The sequence below is a fragment of the Sus scrofa genome, chromosome 13, assembly GCF_054392235.1.
Source record: "Sus scrofa isolate SSC_HxYL_T2T_F1_AM1 chromosome 13, Sscrofa_HxYL_maternal_Yorkshire_Landrace_v2.0, whole genome shotgun sequence".
NCBI lineage: Eukaryota > Metazoa > Chordata > Mammalia > Artiodactyla > Suidae > Sus > Sus scrofa.
The window spans coordinates 207,462,232-207,479,484 of record NC_139395.1 but is presented as its reverse complement, the minus strand read 5'-3'; the positions used below and the strand labels follow the sequence as shown (position 1 = coordinate 207,479,484).

Genomic DNA, 17,253 nt, shown 5'->3' with positions numbered 1-17,253 from the left:
TAAAATGCAGGGGTGAAGAACGTAAGAAGTGACGTGCAGCAGAAATTGCCTCAGGGAAGTGTTGCCTTCAGCTTAGACCCTTGTGTAGAGAAATAAAACAAAAGTCAGAAGGCTTGGATGTTGGCCTTTTTTCATTCTCAGCTGAAGGATGAGCAAGGTACTAAATTCTTCTCTGGGCTGCTTCTTCCGTAACATGGTTTTAATAATAACTACACTTAGCATTATTGTAGAGACTACATTGGAAAAATAAAGCAAGACATCCAGTATAATACCTGACATACTGACACTTAATGAGGTGGGCTTTGCTCTTTCTTTAGCCTTAATGTAGAAAACAAGGATAAGAATGCTTATTTTGTACCTTCCCCTAAGCACTCCCTCTGTCCAGCCAGAGATTCTTCTGGGAAACCCTACCCCACTCCCACTTCTTCTTCTTCTTTTTTCTTGGAAGCTTCAACTTTTAAAAAATTAAAAAAAAAACTTCAAATACTATTGATTATGATGAAGACAGTTGTTTTCACAGAGGTAGAGTGGTGAGAACAAAGTCAGGAGCTAAGGAGGAATATGTCAGGAAAAACTTCCCACTGGAGCTGACACTGGTCCCCTAGTGGGAGGAGATGGGAAATCGTTCAGCTCTTAGGAAAAGGAAAAAGGGGTACAGACACCCTGGGACAGCCTCCTCCTTGATGATTTGCGAAGGCTCCACCACTTTAGTGGCTGGGAGCTGGAGGCAGAACTACTTTCTCACTTTAAGGGTCAGGGACTGGTTTATTTAGTAGTTAGATGAGTTGGGAGAAAGAACATTGGGATTAACCTCTTCGGTGCCTCTAAATCATATGGAGAACATGTTTAGTATTTCAGGGATCTAACAGAAAGCTTCTCTGAGAGTCATTTGAGTGAGAATTAATCCGGCAGAAGAACAGAGTGTTTCCAGCTCCCATTTCACTGGACATGACAAACCCTCTGTGAACTGTCTCTTCCTGCACAGCCTTAGCAATCTCAGACTTGAAAAAGAGGACAGACATGTTTGTGCCTGGAAACTTTTTCCTTAAATATGTTTAACAAACAACTTACCTGCCTGCCTTTGGCTCTCCATCCTTTTATTGATGATATCTTGTAAACACATTTCTCTGAGATTCGATAAGACCTGAAACAGGGCTGAAGTTCAGTGTGTGCACTTTTCTTTTTACCTTTCTCAAACTCTCAAAATGCTCCTGACACTTCAGCATGTATTCTCTTATTTTAGTTGGGCACATATAAATCCTTCTCCTAAAAATAACTCAAACTCAGTGGGCTGATCCACTTAGTTGTAAATTTTGGCCTGTACCTTCAGAATCACCCTTGGACAAATTTTAGCGTTTTTTGTGTTTTTCCCAAGTGTGGTTGTAGGGTCATCCACAGCCATCAGAACCTGTTTTTTGTTTTTCTGTGTTTCAGAATTCTCTGTGATAAACATCTGTTGACTGACTTCCTAAGTTTCTTTCAGCTTTGAGGAATGATGTTTAAGAGAACATTTCCAGCATTAGAGCAAGTGTACTTACTAGGTATGTACACTTTCTTGAATTCATTTTCTCTGGGATCTGTTGATTCACTCTTCCATTTAGATAACTAATGTTTCAAAGCACAATTACATCACTGATAGTGGTATAGCTGGGTGTTTGTTGTTACTTTCCACTCCCCATAATATCATCTTATTATGATTATGACATATCTGCTTTTAGTTACTTGTTTTTTCAGTGATAGTGCTAGTGTTTTTCTATCATATAGAGATAAAATGTTCCATATAAATAATAATCGTTCCCTGTGGCTCAGAGAGAGAGGAGTGACAAGAATCCTAAATATGAAAGCTATAAAGAAATTGGTTTCACTTTCAAATTATCCATTCACTTTATTTAAAAAAACGATTTATAGCGTTGTAGTAACGTTAGGTTTACAGTGAAGTGAATCAGTTATACATATGCATTCACTTTAATTCCTTTTTTTTCCCTGCTCAAAAAGAAGTGTTTTCATTGGGCAGTTTAGACCAAGTTATGGTGCAGTAACAAACAACCCTAAAATCTCAGAGTCTCCAATAACAAAGAGGTATTCTTCATTTGTGTAACATATTGCCTGTGGCTTGGTTACAACTTTGTCCCATGTCTTCTTCGTTCTGAGGAAGCAGAAAATGAAGCCCAATGGTAGGACCACACAATGACTTTTAAAGGGTTTGTTCACAAGTGGGCCCTGTCACTTCCACTCACATTCCATTAGCCATTTCAAGTCACATGACCAAGCCTGATGTCATGGAATGAGCAGTGTAATCTTCCCCCAGGGAGGGGACCCATAGGGAGGGAGCCAGTGGGGAGGAACTGGATGAAAGTGCAGTAAATAATTTGAAACAATAATTCAGTGTGCTAATGCTTGTTACTGTCTTCTTACATATATACACAGAGAAATATATACAAATAATACGAGTGTAAAGAGCATGATTTTCCTTAAAATAATAATATCTGAATTTTATTTTATTTTATTTTAAAATTTTATTTATTTTTTTTGGCTGCACCTGTGGCATATGAAAGTTTCCTGGCCAGGGATCGAACCTGAGCTGCAGCTGTGACCTATGTCACAGTTGTGGCAATGTCAGATACTTAACCTGTGGCACCATGGCGGAAACTCCAAATTTTAAGTCTCTGAGTAACAGATGTTTCTTTGGTAATTTTTTAACTTCTTCAATATTGTTCAAAGGTCTGTGAACATTATTTCTATAGTCTTAATCCTTTGTGAGTAGTTCGAAATTTGGAAATGGCCAGTTCTTATTTCTAGTCAATCTGTGTAATTTACTTTAAAGTACTTACAGCCCTTGTGACATTTGGTATATATCTGTATATACCAAATATATATATATTTAATACATATTAAATATATATTTAAAATTTAATATATATTTAGTATATTTTATATGTATATAATAGAGTGTAGCTTATGCTATTTTATTAAGTAGTGAATTTTAACTAAAATTTTAGACTTTGTTGTTCATGAAATTATACTTAAGGCCATTCCAAAAATAATGAATTCCAACAATATTTTGAACAATGATCGTATGATTATACTATGTGCCTAATATTAGGAGGTAAACACTTTAGAGGTAAAAAAAAAACTCACTTGGATACTTACATTTTGGTTGATATTATACAGAATACAACAAAACCATGAGATAATGTGAATTCTGGTTAGGTTTTGGCTAGGGCTTCTCTTTCTCCATCCTAGGGGTGGTGTTTGGTTGGGGGAAGTGTTTACAATTCAGTGCATTAAAAAGTAATTGGTTTATTTATTTTACACCTAATAAAATGGAAATATCTTTGTTCAGATAGTTATTAGGAGATAGAGTAGAAAATGGGTTTTTATTAACTTTGCAATAACTCAATTTAGCTTTTGTGAGGTGGTAATTTTTGGCTCTTATAGCTTTTGGTTCATTTCCTGAATTAGTTACAATATTTTATAGTCATTCCTCATTTGTTTTTATTTTTTCTCTTTTCTTTCTTTCTCTCTTTCTTCCTTTCTTTCTTTCTTTCTTTCTTTCTTTCTTTCTTTCTTTCTTTCTTTCTTTCTTTCCTTCTCTTTCTTTCTTTCCTTCTCTTTCTTTCTCTCTCTCTCCCTCCCTTCCTCCCTTCTTTCTTTCCTTCTTTCATAAGAATTTTAAGTTCCTTGAGGAGGTGAAACCAAGTCTTTATATTCCTGGCATGCACCCTATAATACAGGTACTTATCAGGAGTTGTGGTGCAGTGGAAATGAATCCGACTACTATCCATGAGGATGCAGATTTGATCCCTGGCCCTACTCAGTGGGTTAAGGATCTGGCATTGCCATGAGTTGCAGTGTAGGTCGCAGACACTGCTTGGATCCAGTGTTGCTGTGGCTGTGGTATAGGCCAGCAGCTGTAGCTCTGATTTGACCCCTAGCCAGGGAACTTCCATATGCAGCCCTAAAAAGAAAAAAAAATTACTAGTAATTATCATGATAATTCCAATAAGAACTAACATGTAGGAATTATTTATGATGTATTTAGCATAATTTTAAGCAATTTCTTATTTAAACTTATTTACAGCTATAAGTAGTCAATTTATATAATTTCTTGTTTATAAATGAAAAAAATTGAGTCAAAGCGAGGTGAAGAAACTTGTTCTGAAAGTACAGCTAGTAAGTAGTGAGTTAAATTCAGTTGGTTTGAGTCCAGGCTACTGCTAAAACTACATGTGGGCTGCCAAATACATGTCAGTTCATTATTTATTCAATTAGAAAAAATATTAGCCACAGGCAGTACCTTGGGCAGAAGAAAGATAAAAAATCATGATATTGGCTTCCATATCTGACTCAAACCAACTAGTTAGGAAGAGAAAGATGAATGAAGTTTTCCAATGTTGAATCTTGAAGAAGGAATTATTCAGACAACTGGGAGTGGATAGATGTCCCAGCACAGAGAAGAAAGCATTAAAAAAAAAAAAATTAGAGAAACTGGAGTTCCTGTGGTGGCACAGTGGAAATGAATCTGACTAGGAACCATGAGGTTGTGGGTTTGATCCTGGTCTTGCTCAGTGGGTTAAGGATCTGGTGTTGCTGTGAGCTGTGGTGTAGGTCACAGATTTGGCTTGGATCCTGCATTGCTGTGGCTGTGGAGTAGGCTGGCAGCTGCAGCCTGATTTGACCCCTAGCCTGGGAACATCTATATGCTGCAGGAGTGGCCCTAAAAAGCAAAAAAAAAAAAAAAAAAAAAAGAAGTGATATTAAATATTTGAGAAATGTAAGCTACATTCTAGAGTGTGTCTACTCAGGTAAGCAGAGGCCAGATGATGGCTGTTTTGGACTATGCTAAGGATTTAAGATTTTAACCAGAAATGATGGAGGCTCTGGAGTTAAGAAGGGCTAGTAATGTTAATAACCTCTTAGTGCCATCCTAAAAGATCTCCTATACCTCCCATTGTTGTTTTCTAATAGTACCTACAGCCTTCAAGGATGATATGTATGCTAGTTAAATGGGATGGTGGTATGTAGACCTAGGATATTCCTGCACATTAGGTCAAAGCCAATTCTGGATGCTGAACAGTCTACAGTTCAAGGCAAAGATGTATAGTAACCATGAAAAGAATCAAAGAGGGATTCCTGCTGTGGCACAGTGGGTTAAGAATCCTACTGCAGCAGCTCTGGTTGCTGCAGATGTTTGGGTTTGATTCCCAGCCTGGTTCAGTGGATTAAAGGATTCCGTGTTGCTGCAGCTGAGGTGTGGACATCAGATGTGGCTTGGATTCAGTCCCTGGCCTGGGAACTTCCATACGCTACAGGTGCTGTTATTTAAAAAAAAAAAAAAAAAAAAAAAGAATGAAAGAAAACAGAAAATGAATTACAGAGTGTGCCTGTATAAACATCCAATGTACTTAAGGAATGGAATTGCTCAAAACATTGTTGACCAGGCCAATGATCACAAAAATTCCCCCTTTTCCTGAAAAATCTACCTTTGGAAATGCATTTATAACTGCATCATAGTAGCTGAGCAGTTGTAATTTTTATAACAATTCAATGCTTTGTTTATACCATGCACTACATCTAGGTTTAGGTTTGTAAGTAAATCTATTATTGAACACGCTTTCTAAAAATATTTTGAAAAATAGTTCACTTTTTTTTTTTTTTTTTTGGCTGCACCTGCAATGTATGGAAGTTCCTGGGCCAGGGATCAAATCCAGGCTGTAGCTGCAACCTATGCTGCAACTGTAGCAACATCAGATCCTTAACCCACTGTGCCAGGCTGGGGATGGAACCCACAACCCAGCAGTTACCTGAACCACTGCAGAGGCAAGGCCAGATCCTTAATCCACTGCGCCAAAGGAGGAACTCGAAGAACAGTTCACTTTTTTTTGTGTGAATAAATAAGTTAAAATCCATGTTGAATTTTAATTCAGCCAAACACTAATTAAAAGAGACAAAATTAGAGCTTTCCTTCATTCTTCCTGACAGCCTATGGAAGGTGATTGATGTATGGGCATCTGAGATGGAAGATTACAAACGTGTGACTGCCACGCTCAAGGCAAGTTATGTTACGTAAACAGCCTGGACTAACAAAGGCTCACTGTGCTTTACATGATGAAGAAGGCATGCATTTCTGCACGTTCTGCTAATACAAAATGATGTGATTTTCAAAAGATAAAAATGTATTTACCTTTGGCAGGCTTTGGCATGCATGGGTATCATTTTGACATTAGTTCTGTGCAATGGAAATGTTGAAGGAGAATCAGAGGCTTGTGTTAAGAAACATATGTACAATCTGAAAATTCCTCCTTCTTTTGGTGACTTATCGATACCTGAGATTGGGCAGAAATTTTTAGCCTTCAGGTGAATTGGCTAAAAAGTGGATCATTGTGAAGTTAAAAATGCTACCAATCATGTTAGCCAAGTCCTTAGTGCTGTGATGGCATTAGCTTTAATAATTTGTCATGCTTGCTGTCAGACGTTGACGTGCGTTCATATCTAAGACCCCTCACAAATGCCACCTTCTTTCTTTGTAAAGACTTTCCTAATTCCTCCCAGCTTCTCATCTGTCTAGATCTCTATAAAGACAACGTATTTGTTGAATGAGTTATTTTACTGCCATATTATGCATATCTTTCCAGGGTGTTGTATTATGTTCCTATTGTTGCCATAAGAAATTACCAAAAGCAAAACAAAATGAAACAACAACAACAAAACAACAACTTGTGGCTTAAAACAACAACATTAAAAAACAACTTCCTACCTCAGTTATGCAGGTCAGAAGTTTAGGTGAGCTTGACTAGATTTTCTGCTATGGATCATAAGGTCAAAATCAGATTCTTAGGCAGCTGAGCTCTTATCTGGGGGCTCCAAGGTGACTTAGGTTTTTAGCAGAATTCAGTTCCTTGTGGCTGCATGAGCGAGGCTCCTGTTTCTCTGCTGGCTCTCAGCCAAGAGCCGTCTCAGCTTCTCAAGGTTTCCTTGTTACACTGCTTCATCTTCAAGCAGCAATAGTTGGTTGCATTCTTTTTATGTTCTGAATGTTTTATTTCTCCTACCACTGAAACTCTTCTGCTTTTCTCCTTTTTTTTTTTTTTAAGGGCTCATATGATTACAATGGTCCCTCCTTCATAATCTGGATAAGCCCCCTATTTTAAAATCAACTGATGAGTAAGCTTAATTCCATCTCCAATGTCACAGCGGTACGTAGACTGGTATTTTATTGAATAACTAGGGTACCAGAATCCTGGAAGGATGTGTTTAGAATTCTGCCTGCCTAAGTGTTTTTACCTTATACCTTTGTTCTGGGTCGTTTTCTGTATTTGCCATTTTATTTTACAAATATAAAGGCTAAACAATCATTGAGGCATGCAAATTGGCACCTTCTTGTGATATTAGAAGGATGCTTACCAAAGACGTTTACCTTTCTTTAGGGAAAAAAACTTCCAAAAAACAAAAAAATATATTTTTTTTCTTATCTGAAATAATTTGTACTTTCACCTTGTCTGAGAATAGTAAAAAATGTAGGTATTAAAACTAAATTCTGGAATTTGCTTTTATTACTGTAGGTAACACTAAAATATTTGCAATAAAAGATTATGCCTTAATAAAACTTATAACTTGGAGTTCTTAAGCATGGTTTAACGGTGCATTCTTTATAGTGGGTTCTGGAAACATAGGATATGACTGCTTGAATCCATCTTGGCAGGAGCTTTTATAAAAGCTGATAACAGGTTTTCCTGCCATTTTATAAATTACCTTTTGGTATATTTGTCATTGCATTTTTTTTGCTAACTTAATTGATGGCATATCAGAGTTGATCTATATTGGGGTGGGCAAACTTCCTTTAAAAAGGACAGATAGTAAATACTTCCAGTTTTGTAGGCCATATCACCTCTGTTGCATATATTTTATCCTGTCCTTATAGTGTAAAGGAACATAGATGATATAAAAATTAATGGGCATAGCTGGATTTGACCATGAGCCATAATTGGCAAAGCCCTGATCTATACATGCAAATATTTATTTTCTTAATGTGTGTGTGTGTTCAGTACTTTGCTAGTAAGATATTTTCACTGTATGCCTTTGTATGATTATATCATACAAAATCAAAATGGAGCCAGCCACAAAAATCTCTATTCTTTAGTTGTAGAATAAAGATTTTAGTCTTAGAATTAGTTTTTCAAGTTTGTGTAATGTGCATATCCGGATTTTTCTCTGAGCTTTGATAATAAAAGGTATAGTTGTATCAACCTTCTTATTCATTTGTCCATTCAGTGAATATCCATTGGGCACCTGCTATATGCCAGGCACTATTCTAGCTGGTGGAGTGAAGCGATTAACCAAAGTCCCCGTCATTACTGTTCACTATTCTAGTTGACCTACTGTGGATGATGTCAGGAGTCCAGGATATAATAAGCTTTTCCTAATAGTTTCTCCCCGACTTGCAATAGAGCAGTATATGAATATGTGTGTTAATGCACTTTTATTGTTAGATTTGAATACTGTTTGCATATATTTCCCTGACTGTATTCAATTACAGTTGAAAAATCTGACTCTATGTTGTATGTCTAATGTATTTTGTTTCAGATTTTCACTGGAGCATGCTAGGAGTCAAATTTATTTTGCAAAATTTTACTGTGTAAAACCCACCAAAGGCCTTATTGTCTTTAAGTTGTATTGTGTGGTTTGAGAGATGCTGGTTTCCTTGGACATATTGCTGTGATTGAAACCCAGCCTAGTTGAAGAATCAAGGGTTGCTAGTTAAACATGTGGACAGTTTAACTTGAGCTTCATCCATTCATCGTAGCCAATACTCACTTTTCTTTGAAATTTAATTTTTACCTAGTAACATATTCATTTTTGGCTGTAAAGGAATTTATTTTTCTTATCTGGGGAAGAGAAAAAGTTCACTAACCCCCCCCCCAATACTTTTAATAACTCTATCATTAAAATAAAAAGTCAAACTTGAATGAGAACTTATGCTAAGTGCCAAAGAGTTAGGCATTTACTTTTTCTTTATGTTGTGGTGAGAACCTCCATCCTTGAGCCTTTCCTGGCATCTAGCTGAGTGCATACCCTGTGTCCTTCATCCGTGGTATTTCTCACGTCCTTTTACATGAGTTAACATGCATAGGTCTAAATTAAAAAAAATGTTGAGCTACAACTTTTCTCCTCAATCACATTTACAATATATCTATATATCATTTAAAGATATGGCTAGAGAAACTTTATTCTAAGATCTGAAAAAAGCAAGTTGTTCGGTAGCACTAGTTTCTACTCTGTTCAATTTTGTGGATGTGCCCATGTTTGTGTGCACACAGCATTTTCTTTCTTTCTTAAAAAATATTACATAGAGTTAAACACATAAAAATGTGAACACAAGTTTGTAGAATTCCTGGAGCTCTTCCATAAAACCCTATGGTCCTATAGAATCAATCTGAGAAATTTGATCCATCAGTCCTTTCTTTCTTTTGACTATGCCCATGGCATGCCAAAGTTCCCAGGCCAGAGACTGACCCTGTGCCACAGCAGCCAGCTGAGCGGTAGCAGTGACAATGCTGGATCCATAACTTTCTGCTCCACCAAGTAACTCCCAATCTCTTTATTTTCTGCATGAGGAAAGTGAAGCTAAAGAGATTGTGTGTCTAATGTGGCAGCCTTGAAATCAGACCCAGAGAGCCTACCCCTGGTGCAGTGCCTCCTCTATTGCTATGGCCTGATTTTGTGTCCATAGGTGTTACAATCTCTGCAGTTTATAATCCACATTTGGTATGTGCCTGTTCATTATCCTTACCTTTTGTGGTGGTCGAATAGACTGCTGGCAGTGTATCCATGGTGGCTTGTGGCCTTATGTGAGAGTGGACCCACTCCAGAAGCAGCTTCTACATGCCTTTTTGTCCTATATTCTTTTCATTAACCACAGATACTTTGTGAGTTAGCACATTGATTCTAAATTTGGGTTTCCACTGCTGAATCTTGCATTTGTTCGTTAGCATGATGGATGTAAAAATAGGCTTTAGATCTCACAGATGAAATTAAACATATTTTGAACATATGGATTGGCTTCCACTCTTTTGAACAAACTGTAAGTCTCCTTGGAGGTCTGCATGAGTCTTTTGGGGATGACTGTCATTTTCTGATTCCCTAATTAGTTCTCAGTCCAAATGTTGGTTTAGGAGGACTTCTGGCTGCATGGTGCCTTCAAGGCATAGAATCCTGCCTCCAAAATCTTGCTGAGTCTGCTTCTAGTGAGCGTTTCATGGTATGACCACTAAAAGGGCTTTATTCCATGTGTTAAACAAGTTGTATAAACCCTTTTATGCTTTCTTATTGATAAGTATTCACTAATAAATGTCTGTTTGTGTGAAGGAATATGGACTGAGATTTGTTTTCATTAAAATCTCATAGCCAGGCCTGGAGAGTAGCAAACGCTTGCTGGCTCAACCTTCTTTAGTGGCCAAGACTCTAATAAGAGTGCAGGACCAAACTGGATTAGGTAAGATCGCAATTGCAGACAATATCTAAATTTGAGAGTCAGTAGATTCTTACATCTTCTGCTCCTTTAGTGTATGTGTGTGTGTGTGTGTGTGTGTGTGTGTGTGTGTATTTCCCTCTTCCCTTTACCATAGCCTTTTGCTTAAGTTACAAAAATTGGGAGTTACTGCTCTGGCTCTTTGTGACTTTCTGGAGAATGACCGATTTTGTTGTCCTTCAACTTCTTTCCCTTGCTGGTACTATTGTTTTTGGAACACAAAGGATCATGACCAGTCAGGCCCCCAGCACCCTTACTTGTAGAACTGACCCAGATCCACGGGTACTTGGTCGTTAGGTTGAGGAGGGAAGTTGACCCAGGGACTTAGAGCTCAGGTGAATTATTGGTCAACTGGAGCTTCCAGGTATTGTGGGCTGAATTGTATTCTGGCAAAATTCATATGTTAGTGTCATAACCCTTAGTACCTCAGAATGTGAATGTTTAGGAGATAAGGTCTTTAAAGAGGTAATTGAATTAAAATGAGGTCTGGATGTGGGCACTAATCCAACATGAACGATGTTCTTACAAGAAGAGGAGATGAGGACACAGACAATTACAGAGGGAAGACACAGGGAGAAGACAGTCATCAATGAGCCAAGGAGAGAGGTCTCAGAAGAAACCGACCCTTAGGACACACTGATCTTGGACTTTCAGCCTCCAGAACTGTCAGACAGTACTTTCCTTCCTTCCTTCCAATGTGGGATCCGAGCCACGTCTGCGACCTACACCACAGCTCACAGCAATGCCGGATCCCTGACCTACTGAGTAAGGCCAGGGATTGATCCCACATCCTCGTGGATACTAGTAGAATTTGTTTCTGCTGCTCCACGACGGGAAGTCCCGAGATAGTACATTTTTAACAGAAATGTAACATTCTGTATTATTTTTTTCTCCTTTCTGTAGGTGAGGAAAGCTACCTTTGGCTCCAAGTTAAAAACACATGTTCCAACACCATAGGAACTCCCAAGACAGTAATTTTCTTTTTCTTTTTTTATTGTTATCTCCCCAACACAATTTTTTTTCCTACTGTACAGCATGGTGACCCAGTTACACATACATGTGTTCATTCTTTTTTCTCCCATTGTCATGCTCCGTCATAAGTAACTAGACATAGTTCTCAGTGCTACACAGCAGGATCTCATTGCTAATCCATTCCAAAGGCAACTAACCCCAAGCTCCCCATCCACTCCACTTCCTCTCCCTCCCCTCCAGGCAACCACAAGCCTATTCTCCAAGTCCATGATTTTCTTTTCTGTGGAAAGTTTCATTTGTAATATCATATGGCATATGTCTTTCTTTTTCTGACTTACTTCACTCCGTGTGAGAGTCTCTGGTTCCTTCCATGTTGCCGCAAATGGCATTATTACCATGCAGGAGGCATAATTCTCCCAGACCTCAAGCAATATTACAAAGCCACAGTCATCAAGACAGTGTGGTACTGATACCAAAACAGACATACAAACAAATGGAACAGAATAGAGAACTCAGAAATAAACCTAGACACCTATGGTCAATTAATCTTTGACAAAGGAGGCAAGAACATGAAATGGGAAAAAGTCTATTCAACAATCATTGCTGGGAAACCTGGGCAGCTACATGCAAATTAATGAAACTAGAACATACCCTCACACCATGCACAAAAATAAACTCAAAATGACTGAAAGACCTAAATATGAGACAGTGCATTTCTAATGTTTAAGTCACACAGTCTGTGGTACTTTGTTGTGGCCATCCTAGAAAATGAATGCATTGGATCATTTTGTTTCAGATGCTACCTCCTTGACTCTTCTCCTTTATCTGTGGCTGCAGCTTTGGCCCTGACTCTGCAATCACACGCACTGCAACTGAGGTTAAGCACATCAGGGGATGTACTTCACAGCATTTCATTTTGCATTGGGATAAGTTCCAGGAGGCAGTGTACTGCCCAGCTGGTCCTGCAGGAGGAGCTGGTTTTGGAGGATAAAGCACCTTAGACTCACAAATGAGAAACTTCCTGCAGCGGCTCCAGGCCCTGCAAGGAATTGCTAACAGAGATGTAACCTTCTGGATTATTTTTATTCTCCTCTCTGCAGGTGAGCAAAACTCCCTTTGGCTCCAATTAAAAAGATGTGCTCCAACACCACAGGGACTAAGATGAGTTTTCAACTTTCCTGCTCTTGGTCCCCAGAGATGGACTTACATCCAAGGTTTGTGCCTTTCCCAGCTCCCAGCTAGATTATCTGTGCCTGAAAATCCACACTATCAAGTGTAAAGAAAGCCATGAATAAACCTTGAATTGATCTCAAGATGGGAGGAGAAAATTATATCTACTTCCTTTAAAAGGCATCATCAATCCTAATAGTCTTAACGTCATGTCCAGAGCATAGCTGAATTGTGTCATGTCTGTTTCAATCGTGTAGTATTTGTGTTCAACCTGCCCTCTGTCCATTGTCAATGATAGATGACCTACCCCCACCACTGACAATCTTTTTGGCAGTCACTTTGGGTATTCAAGACACTTAAAAATAGTTAAATAAATCATGGGTTTTCCAAAAGATGGACACTGGGATGGGATGAATCAGACTGTGGTCTGCCTGACATAATTTGTGCATCTGCCAATTTGGGACCTGTCAGTTTTCCATCTGGAACATCAAATTTAAAAAAACTATATTGTTTATGGCAGTAAAACTACTGTTTAACATCTGTGAATCTTGTCTATAAAACTGGAATAACCACCTGCTCTATCTTCTTACTTGTGCTAGACATAGAGAAACAGCCAGTTGTTTCGAAGCACTTAGTAAATGGAATAAAATCACACACGGAGTGTGAGCTTCCTCTAGTTTATCCATGCAGCCAAGCTCCTAGGGCCCTACGTTGTTAGTGAATCATTCCAAGTTACTGGGTCTAGTAAAGAATTCTCAGGTGCTACTATTGTATATGCAATGGATGGTTAGCAGGGACCTGCTGTAAAGCATAAGGAATTCTACCCCACATTCTGTGATAACCTATATGGGAAAAGAATCTAAAAAGTGATTCTCTGAGTTAGACTGACTCCCTCTACCGTCTAGCTCCTTATTAATCCACCTGGATTTTTTTTAGTTCTTTTCATCACCAGATTTTAATCACTTGAGAATTCTTTGCTTTTTAACATATTACTGGTTCCCTCATTAATTAAAGAGTTACATAGGGAGTTCCTGTGGTGGCTAAGTGCGTTAAGAACCCGACATAGCATCCATGAAGTTTTGGGTTTGATCCCTGCCTCATGCAGTGGGTTAAGTTGCTACAGATGCAGCTCTGATCCAGATCTGGTGTTTCTGTGGCTATGGCATAGGCCTCAGCTGCAGCTCCAAGTCAACCCCTAGCCTGGGAACTTTCATATGTCATGTGCTTAAAAAAAAAAAAAGACATCTTAACATCTTTGGTACTTTTTTTTTTTTTTTTTTAAGGGCCACACCTGCAGCACATAGAATTTCCTAGGCTAGGGGTTGAATTGGAGCTACAGCTGCCAGCCTGCACCACAACCACAGCAACACCAGATCTGAGCCGCATCTGCAAGCTATGCCACAGCTCACAGCAACACCATATCCTTAACCCACTGAGTGAGGCCAGGTATGGAACCTGAATTCTCATGGACACTATGTCAGGTTCTTAACCCACAGAGCCACAACAGGAACTCCTTAAATTTTTTAAAAAAAGTTTTATCAAAGTATAGCTGATTTACAATATTTTGATAATTTCTGCTCTATGACAAAGTGATTCAGTTATACATGTACACATATCCATTCTTTTTCAGAGGGGCCAGTCCAACTCAAAGAATCATTTTTTTTTTTTTCCTTCTTGAAGGAGTTAGGCTCCTGTGAATCCTACAAAGCCGAGGCTGCTGACCAGAGCACTCATTCAAGTTATCTGAGTGGTAAGTCTAATGAATGTGTTCAAGTCTTGAAAGACATTAGCAATTATCATGCCAGAGACACGTTAGCATTTTCACTTTTTTCCCTCTTATCCAGTTTTTTTTTTTTTTTTAAAGTGATATGACTGGTTTGTCTTTAAGCTAAGTCTTTGAGTTAGGACTGGTGCTAAGGATACCAATGTGTCTTGAATGCATTTTGGGGTGAGGATGTAGAAGTAAATCTTCTTACAACAACACAAGAGAAATAGTGCCAGACAAATGTCTGCGTGGAGAAAACGGTAACTAACGAAGGATCTGACGTAAATGGTTGGTGAAACACCCGGATGATCTTTACTTTTTCTTCTTTTCTTTTATCCTCACCGTCTTCTCCCCCTTCACCCCTGCTTCTTCCCCCCTCCCCCCTCCCCCTCATCCCCTCCCCCTCCATCTCCCCCTTCACCTCCTCCTAACTCTTTGCCTTTATTGTGTGGAAGGAGGCATAAGAAAGCCAGGGTCGACTCCTTACGAAGGAATTAGCCTTGTTTGCTTATTTGAATCAGGAAGTGTAAGATTAAGGGAACAGCTGAGACTTAGCACACATCTGTGAGGGAAGCTTTGGGTTTTAATTTCTTTCATAAAACAAACAGGGAGAAATGGAAAGAGAGAGCCAAGGAGAGAAAAAAACCGAAAACCAAAAAACAAAACGGCACCCGGGTGCCTTGAACTGTACGGGGCCCTGGGCAACCTGCCAATGTGGCATAACTCAACACCACTGGTCTTTAAATATTTGCCCCATATTTATTTCAGAGGAGGGGCTGACTGCTGTTTGGGGAATGATAGAAGGGGAAGGCTGCCTTGCGCCCAGAGACCCCTCTCTTCTCCATTGTTAGGGAGATTCATCTCTGGTCCCAAACTTGTTTGTTAGGGGGATTCAGCTCCCAAATAACAACTCTTGGGGGCTTTTGAACAGGTACCTAGGTCTAATGGGAATGCACCTAGAGTCTTCTTGGCCAATGACTTAAAATTCGTCTAAATACATGCAATCCTCCCCCTTGGAAAATGTTATGACAAATGCTGTTTTCTCTATATGCTTAAATTTCTAGTGCAAATTTAGTGTCTCAGCAATTTATAGCATCTCCTATAGATTGGTACATGGGGTGCTTGTTAATGTGAGGCAGAAGATGGGAGGCAGCCAGAGGAAGAGACTTCATGGAGGATCGACTTAATAAAAGGAAGTTCCAAATGACCTAAATTTTGTTTTCAAGAGGGAAAGAGGACTAGAGAAATGTTTCAAATGTAATAGTAATCAGAACGGTAATAGTTTGAGCTTCTGCTTCTATCTTAAGTGTTTACTTTGCAAGAGGAAGACTACTCTCTCAAGTTTGTGCTCTGCTATTTGAAAAAAAATTACACCGTGAAAAATGGATATTACTGCTTGTATGATCGATGGACCCAGCATTATTATTATTATGGCCCACTGTAGAATGAATGTCACAGACTTGAGCAATTTTCTGCTTTCCAATGAAATGATAGAAAAGGCCCTCTCTTGGCTTAGAGATTTCGCAAATACTCTGCCTTAGAGTATTGAGGCAGGATTTATGTGTGACATTAAAAGCAATATTTTTAGAGAGTGAAAATGATTCAGAGGATTATGTTTATGATGGTGGAAGCAACCATCACATGTAATTAAAGAAGTTGAGTGTCCTAGTGACTAAGGGCATAAATGAGATTTATGAAATGACAATATCCTTGGCATGGCTGTACCAAAAAAACGTCGCCTTTTGGGAAATAGCATTAAGGATTCTGAGTCTTCTAAGGACATTGTAAACAGTGGGTAATTTACCTTCCACCCCCACTGCTGGTCATCTAGATGGCATTTATCATCAGAGCCTTCCAGGCTGGGAAATAATTTCATCTAATCCCATAAATTGTGGATTTCATATAGACTGAAGACAGAGTTAGTCTTCGTTTACTTCTAGGGATGGGCATCTGCAGGGGGCTCTTCCTTTTCCAGTAGCCAGAAAGAGTGTTCTGCAAAACAAGGAAGCCTGCAAAGCGAGGAAGGGTGCTACAATTCACCTAGCACCTTCCACTCCTAATTAGGGCTCAGTTTTTGGCTGGAATTCTCAGGTCGGACCTACTTGGACCTTTACTCTTCCTCCCTCTAGCCCTCTCTTGCCCTTTCACCACTGCATGTTCTCATTTCCTTCCAAGATGTGACTAATTGTTCCCACATTTGGTTGGCCCCCTCAAAGGGCAAAGGTGAAGCACAGGAGAAATATATGATCATGTCTAAGACCCAGGCAGGCGGTAGTCTCTGAGGTCTGAGTCTCTTCACAAAGGTTCCACCTTTGTCCATGTGATGCTTCCCCCTCCTCCACAGTGAGGTGCCCCCACAAGTCCCCAAAGTTCAGAGAGAAGCTCAGATGCAAATCACAACCAGTTAATTTACTGCTTTTTTTTCTTTTTCAGGCTGCATCTGTGACATCTGGAAGTTCCCAGGCTAGGGGTCGAATCGGAGTTGCAGCTGAGGCCTATGCCACAGCCATGGCAGTGCTGAATCTGAGCTGCATCTGTGACCTATGCCACAGCTCACAGCAATGCTGGATCCTTAACCCACTGACGGAGGCCGGGGATTGAACCCATATCCTCATGGATACTAGTTGGATTCTTAACCTGTTGAGACACAAAGGGAACTTCTTAATTCACTTTCTAACAAGACAGATCTTTTATCAAACTTCTTGGGCCCACTAGTTGGGTAGAAAGAGTACTGCCATATAAAATATCATTTTCCATGAATCTTGGCGTGGTAGAGGTGGTCTGTATTTGAGGAATTTTTCATGAGTAGTTTTATTGA

The 17,253-nt window shown here is 39.2% G+C and overlaps 1 long non-coding RNA gene across 6 annotated transcripts in view; it reads left to right on the top strand.

Annotated features, from left to right (window-relative positions):
• Nucleotides 1-17,253, top strand: part of LOC106505844 (uncharacterized) — a 458,785-nt gene that overhangs the window by 135,118 nt on the left and 306,414 nt on the right. For 2 of the 6 annotated variants that reach the window (XR_014825111.1, XR_014825115.1), the window contains 5 exons: nucleotides 1,435-1,524; nucleotides 5,983-6,052; nucleotides 7,095-7,196; nucleotides 12,601-12,714; nucleotides 14,351-14,420. This is a non-coding gene — a long non-coding RNA (uncharacterized LOC106505844). Of the gene's footprint in view, nucleotides 1-1,434; nucleotides 1,542-5,982; nucleotides 6,053-7,094; nucleotides 7,197-12,600; nucleotides 12,715-14,350; nucleotides 14,421-17,253 lie in introns of all 6 variants that reach the window. The other 4 variants (XR_014825116.1, XR_014825113.1, XR_014825112.1 and 1 more) reach the window with 4 other exon arrangements.